We start from the raw sequence: 7,119 nt of genomic DNA, 5'->3' as shown, positions 1-7,119 counted from the left end.
TAGGGAGCTCTACTATATATGAAAAGTGTAAGCTGAAAAGGCTTGATAAAAGTCTCATCCTAGTAGGAACAGTTTCATGATTAAAAAAATTGTACAAAAGCCTTTTTATTTTAAATCAGAGGATCGTGGAATGGTTTGGTTGGAAGGGACCTCCAAAGGTCATCTAGTCCAACCCCCCTCCAGTCAGCAGGGACATCCTCCACTATATCACATGGCTCAGAGCCTTGTCAAGCCTGACCTTGAATATCTCCAGGGAGGGGACCTCAACTACCTCTCTGGGCTACCTGCTCCTGTATTCTCTCACCCTCATGGTAAAGAATTTGTTCCTAACATCCAATCTAAATCTGCTCTTCTCTAATTTCGAACTGTTGCCCCTCCTGCTATCACTGCAGGCCTTTGGAAGCAATCCCTCTGCAGCCTTTTGTGGCACCCTTCAGGTACTGGAAGGTCGCTATTAGGTCTCCCTGACTCCTCTTTTCCAGGCTCAACAACCCCAGCTCCCGCAGCCTGTCCTCAAAGGAGAGGTGCTTCAGCCCTCTGATCATCTTTGTGGCCCTCCTTCATGCAATACTAAGCAGGTAAAGCTGATCACTGACCTCTGATGGCACTTTTTTTTTTCCTTTCCAGTTGTCACTTTTAAAGTAAACAATAATGAAGCTTTTTTCTTTTTTCCAGAAAGAGCAATCTTCCTTACTATCTGTATCCTTCTACCATTTGTACTAAGACTTCTTGAGCAGCATCTCCTTCCCCGCCTCTAACCCTTCCTTATTACCCAGTTAGCTATTTAAAACAACAGCAATCCACAGTCACTCATTCTGTTTGCACAAGGGTTGTGTTAAATCTTAACTTATCCTCTTTCCCCCGTGTACTTGTTCTAAAAAAGAAGCAAGCATTTAATATTCCAGCTCCACAGGATGCCAAGCACAAATGTCTCCTCAGCAAACAGAATAAGTTACTCAGCAGAACAGCCACAAAGACAAGAACAAGATTACAAGTAAACATCATCTACAGCTGCAAATGCTGCCTGCAAGGGTTAATATTCACCACCATCAGGTTTCCATACTGGGTTTATTGTGATCCCTTCTCAATGCTACAGCAAGAAGAATTTTTTCCCTGTTTTTGTGGATGTCTTTAAAATCTTTATCAATGATCTGGATGAGGGCATTGAGTGCACATTAAGTCTGCAGATGACACTTCATTGGACGTGAGTGTTGATCTGCTTGACAGTAAGGAGGCTCTACAAAGGGATCTGGACAGGCTAGATCGATGGGCCAAGGTCAGTGTATGAGGTTCAACAAGGCCAAGTGCTGCATCCTGCTCTTGGGTCACAACAACCCCATGAATGCTACAGGCTTGGGGCAGAGTGGCTGGAAAGTTGCCTGGCAGAAAAGGGCCTGGGGGTGATGGTTGACAGCCAACTAAAGGTGAGCCAGCAATGTGCTCAGGTGGCCAAGAAGACCAACAGCATTCTGGCCTGGATCAACAATCATGTGGCCAGCAGTAGGGAAATGATTATGCCCCTATACTCAGCACTGGTGACACTGCACCTTGAATCCTGGGTTCTGTTTTGGGCTCCTCACTACAAGAACACTGAGGTGCTGGAGTGTGTCCAGAGAAGAGAAGCAAAGCTGGGGAAGGGTCTGGAGAAAAGGTCTTGTGAAGACCAGCTGAGGGAACTGGGGTTCTCTACAACTCCCTGAAAGGAGGTTGGAGTGAGATGGGGGTTGGTCACTTCTCAGTAGCATCAGGTGATAGAATGAGAGGAAATGGCCTGAAATTGTGCCAGGGAGGTTTAGATGGGTATTGGGAAAAATTTGTTTCCTGCAAGAGTGGTCAGGCATTGGAACAGGCTGCCCAGGGAGGTGGTGGAGGTCACCATCCCTGGAGGTGTTCCAGAAATGTGTGGACATGGCACTTCAGGACATGGCTTGATGGCCATAGTGGTGTTAGACTAGAGGTCTTTTCCAACTGAAACAATTCTATGATTCTATCTCCTATGTACTACTTTTGCAGAAAGGAAAGGATATATGCTGGTAAATGAGTCTGAAAGCCAGTCAAAACTAGCACCAGATTCTGTATCTCTTGTTTTAAGGATTGACACTTCCCCAAAAAAAAAAGAAATCAGATGTGAACAGCCTGGGGAGTTCCTGCTTTGGCAGGGCTATAGTGAAGCAGTAGCCAAGCCAAGCACATTGCTACTGGCATCCAGTCTTGGAAATGTTCAGCCAGAAAAATCATAGCTTGCTTCAGTATCATCAAAACAGATGCTCCAAGGAGGCACTGTAAGGCTAAGTGAGGAAATTAGACAAAAAGTATTTTAATAATCAAAACGTTTACAGAAGGGATTTTTTACAAGGGCTTGCTGTGATAGGAAAGGGAATGGCTTTAAGCTTGAGGAGGGCAGATTGAGACTGGATATTAGGAAGAAATTCTTTACAGTGAGGGTGGTGAGACACTGGAACAGGTTGCCCAGGGAGGTCATGCATGCCCCTTCCCTGGACGTGTTCAAGGCCAGGTTGGATGAGGGCTGGAGCAACCTGGTCTAGTGGAAGGTGTCCCTGGCCATGGCAGCAAGGTGGAACTAGGTGATCTTTAAGGTCTCTTCAACCCCAAATTCTTCTGTGAGTCTATGAATCAGAAGTGGGGAGAAATGGTGTTTCTATGCTTTGAAACTAAATTGGGAAAATAAAAAAGCCAATAACCCCACAGAGTGGTAATTAGATGAGAATTCTCCCCTTTACCCTAAACCAGTCAGTTTGGTCTAGGGCTGTGCATTAAATCGTAGAATCATGGATTCTAGAGGACTCCATTTTTGCAAGCCCTGCATCTTCTACAAACACACAATGATTTTGCAGACATCAGCCAAGGCCTGCACAAATGCATGCACTACCATTTTCTTTAGAATGCTCCTAGATGTTTCAATGTTGTTGCTCAGATGGGCAAACTTCTCACAAAATCACAGAATGGTAGCAGTTGGAAGGGACCTCTGAGGATCATCTAAAGCAGGGGGTGAGGGGGAGTTGTGGAGAGTAAGAAGGCCTCCCCTCAGCCTCCTCCTCTCCAGGCTAAACAACCCCATTTCCTTCAGCCACTCCTAACAAGACTTGTGCTCTAGACCCTTCCCCAGCTTCCTCACCTTTCTCTGGACCTGCTCCAGCACCTGAATGTCCTTCTTATAGAGAGGGCCCCAAAACTGAACACAGTATTCAAGGTGCAGCCTCACCGGTGCTGAGTACATGAGGACAATCACTTCCCTGGTCCTCCTGGCCACAGTATTGCTGATCCAGGCCAGGATGCTGTTTGCCTTCTTGGCCAGCTGGGCACACTGCTGGCTCATATTGAGCAGGGTACAGTACCACTACTCAGTCTGCAAATCTGGTAGCCAGGCTATCTCTGGTGAGCTCATGGTTCATGAGCACAGAAGTCCATTAAAATGCTTTCATTAATCCCTGATGTTTTTACTGTGTGCAAAAGGCATGCAGCTGAAATACCAAATTATACAACAGGCTTCTGCCAGGACTCCCTTCTGAGTCTCATTGGCTCAGGGAGGGAAAAGAAGGATGAATTTGAACAGTCAGTGAAAAAGCTAGAGCAAAATGTTTTAGAGGACATGGCTATCATGATTATCACATTTGAGTGTGTCCAGCAGGTCAAGGGAGGTTCTCCTCCCCCTCTACTCATCCCTAGTTAGACCACATCTGGAGTATTGTGTACAGTTCTGGGCTCCCCAGTTCAAGAGGGACAGGGAGCCGTTTGAGTTCAATGGAGAGCTTGGAGGATGGTTGAGGGCCTGGACTACCACATTTACAAGAAAAGACTGAGACCTGTGGCTGTTTAGTCTGGAGAAAAGAAGACTGACCTTACCAATGTCTACAAATATCTGAAGAGTGGCTGTCAGGGAAATGGAGCCGGTATCTTTTCAGTGACACCAGTGATAGGATGAGGGGCAATGGATGTAAACTCAATCACAGGAAATTCCATCTCAACATAAGAAAAAACATTTTTACTGTGAGGGTGCTGGAACCCCTAGCAGGCTGCCCAGGGAGGTTGTGGAGTCTCCTCCTCTGGAGATCTTCAAAACCCACCTGGATGCATTCCCTCAAGCAGCATATCTCTGCCTTTTTGACACACCTGCAGGGATGGGGATTCAACTACCTCCCTGGGCAGCCTGGGAGGTCTGAGAACCTTTTCAGGGAAGAAGTTTCTTCTACTCTCCAACCTAAACCTCCTCTGGTGCAATCTGTGGACATTTCCTGTCATCCTGTCACTTGTTATGGTTCTGTTTTGTGCTCTCCAGTGCTATCAATTTTTTCCCCAAGCTCCACTGAACCTTCAAGCAGCACATTCGTGACAGTGAACCCTGTAGTGTTGTGATAAACATTTACAAGAGCAGAGACAATACACATTTCTAAATTGAAAAAAGCAAGCATGAAAAATTCTTTTTCCTTTGCTAATAAAATCATAAGATAGTTTGGATTAGAAGGGACTTTAAAGATCCATTTCCACCCCTCTGCCATGGGCAGGGACACCTACTAGACCAGGTTGCCGAAGAGCTGCATCAAAAGAAGCACAGTCAGCAGAGTGATAGAGGTGATTCTGCCACTTTCCTCTGCTCTGGTGAGACCTCACCTGGAGCGCTGCATCCAGCTCTGGAGCCCTCAACACAAGAGACAATTAAACCTGCTGGAGTGGGTCCAGAGGAGGGCCACCAAAATGATCAGAGGGCTGCTGCACCTCTGCTATGAAGACAGGATGAAAGAATTTGGGCTTTCAGCCTGGAGAACAGAAGACTCCAGGGAGACCTTAAAGCTAACATTTCAGTATCTGCAGGGGACCTACAGGAAGGCTGGGGAGGGACTGTTTAGAAGGGCTTGTAGTGATAGGATGTGGGACAATGGTTTGAAACTGGAGCACGGTGGATTGAGGATGGACATATGGAAGAAGTTCTTTACAATGAGAGTGGTGAAATACCAGAACAGGTTGCCCAGGGATGTGGTGGAGGCTCCATCCCTGGAGATACTCAAGATCAGACTCAATGTGGTGCTGGGCAGGCTGATGTAGTTGGAGGTGTCCCTGCTGACTGCAGGAAGTTTGGACAAGATGACCTTTGAGGGGCCCTTCCAACTCAGTGCAATATGTGAATCCAACCTGGCTTTCAACATTTCCAGTCTTGGAGCCTCCACAGCTTCTCTAGGCAACTTGTTCCAGTGCCTCACCACCTCATGGGGAAGACTTTCTTCCTAATGTCTAAAGCTAGCTTCTTCCAATTTGAAGTCACAGAAATTAAAAACTGAGTCCTTTTTCTTTCTTGTATTGCAAGGTAAGTTTTAAATTAGCTGGTGTGCTGGAATACATCTGGGCATTCATTCTTCTCATTCAGACTTGAGAGATTAACTCAATTACTAAATTGTATCAACAACTGACGACTTGCAGTTGATGTTCACATGTACTTGGAAGATTGGTGCCACCAGAATACCTGGAATAAGAATATTTAGCAAAACTCTGCTCTGCAGAAGTCTGAAATTTGTGTCTGTGAGCTGCTGGATCAATTTACAGTTAATCCCAGGCTTGTTCTCAGTGGGGCTCAGGTCACATTTTAATGGCCTTCAACAGCTGCACAGACACAACCCTCCCCTCCCTAAACCACCAGGCAACACAGAAGTAGCCAGCTATGGGGACAATCCAAACCCTTACTAGAAAGCCTGCTTTACATTCAAAATTCCACATTGATTTACTAAAGGAAAAGATCACCATTTGTCTTTAACAAAAATGAGTGAAGTGGGAGGCAGCTATTTCAAACAGGGATTGATGTATTCATCTAGAAATAGCAAAAGGGTCCTTTTGAGGTCCCATTCAAATCCTGGTGCCCACATTCCGGAGGATTTGTGCTTTGCAGGGCTCCAGGGTAAGGAGAAGAGAGAGAAATCAGAAATCTCTCCAAAGCATCACACTGCTTACTGCTTAGTTCTGCTCTTTGCAGACTGAGACAAGTCCCTCTGACAGAGGTGCTGTTCCACCAGGAACCATGGGTGAGTTAGGAAAACAAGTCCTTCATGTAGGTTGCTCTCTCCTCTGAAGGTCTCTTCAATGTCTCACCCTGACTGTAAAATTCAGATTTCTGTAAGCAGGGTCTCAGTATGCTGCTTTTGGCATCTGTCTTCTCAAGAAATCCAGCATGTCTAAACCCCCCAGAGCACAGCTCCCTGTTTAAAGGAACATCTCTTCATTTTGCAAGAACTCACATTTTCAGTGTCTACTCTTAGGTGGAAAGTCTACTAGAGGTTGCCCTCAGTAAACTATGTCTGATGATGTCTTTTAGAATATCCTTCTGAAATTTACACCCCATGAAGGGTTTACTGCTGCATCTTGACCTGCTAGCTCCTGGCTACAAGGATCTGATAAAAGTTGCAAAGTCTGAAGGATGGGATGCCATCCAGAGGGACCTGGGCAGGCTGGAGAGGTGGGCTGAAGAGAATGTCACAAGGTTCAATAAGGCAAAGTGTAAGGTCCAGCACCTACGTCAGGGCAATCCTAGGTATCAATACAGGCTGGGGGGTGATGAAATTGAGAGCAGCTCTGCAGAAAAGGACTTGGGGGTGCTGGTGGATGAGAAGATGGATATGAGCCAGCAATGTGCACTTGCAGCCCACAAGGCCAATGGTATCCTGGGCTGCATCAAAAGCAGTGTGGCCAGCAGGTCAAGAGAGGTGATTTTGCCACTCTGCTCTGCCCTGTTGAGACTGCACCTGGAGTACTGTATCCAGCTCTGGAGCCCTCAACACAGAAAGGATATGACCTGATGGAGTGAGTCCAGAGGAGGGCCCTGAAAATGATGAGGGGCTGGAACATCTCTTGTGTGAAGATAAGCTGAGGGAGCTGAGGTTATTCAGCCTGGAGAAGAGAAGGAGTCAAGGAGACCTAACAGTGACCTTCCCATGCCTGAAAAGGGCGTACAAGAAGGCTGCAGAGGGACTGTTTCCAAAGGCCTGCAATGACAGGATGACGGGCAATGGTTTGAAATTAGAGAAGAGCAGATTTAGATTGGATGTTAGAACAAGTTCTTTACCATGAGGGTGGTGGAACACTGCAACAGGTTGCCCAGGGAGGTATTTGAAGCTG

The 7,119-nt window shown here is 46.4% G+C and overlaps 1 long non-coding RNA gene across 1 annotated transcript; it reads left to right on the top strand.

Annotated features, from left to right (window-relative positions):
• The first annotated feature begins 240 nt into the window (after window positions 1-240).
• LOC137440982 (uncharacterized) lies at window positions 241-1,008 on the top strand. The gene is made up of 3 exons (XR_010987280.1): window positions 241-311; window positions 483-578; window positions 676-1,008. It is a non-coding gene; the product is annotated as an uncharacterized lncRNA (long non-coding RNA).
• The last annotated feature ends 6,111 nt before the right edge of the window (window positions 1,009-7,119 follow it).

This window comes from Melanerpes formicivorus, unplaced genomic scaffold, assembly GCF_026170545.1.
Source record: "Melanerpes formicivorus ecotype bairdi unplaced genomic scaffold, bMelFor1.0.p_v2 SCAF_5, whole genome shotgun sequence".
In the NCBI taxonomy this organism is placed as follows: domain Eukaryota; kingdom Metazoa; phylum Chordata; class Aves; order Piciformes; family Picidae; genus Melanerpes; species Melanerpes formicivorus.
This window is presented reverse-complemented; position numbering and strand designations above follow the sequence as displayed.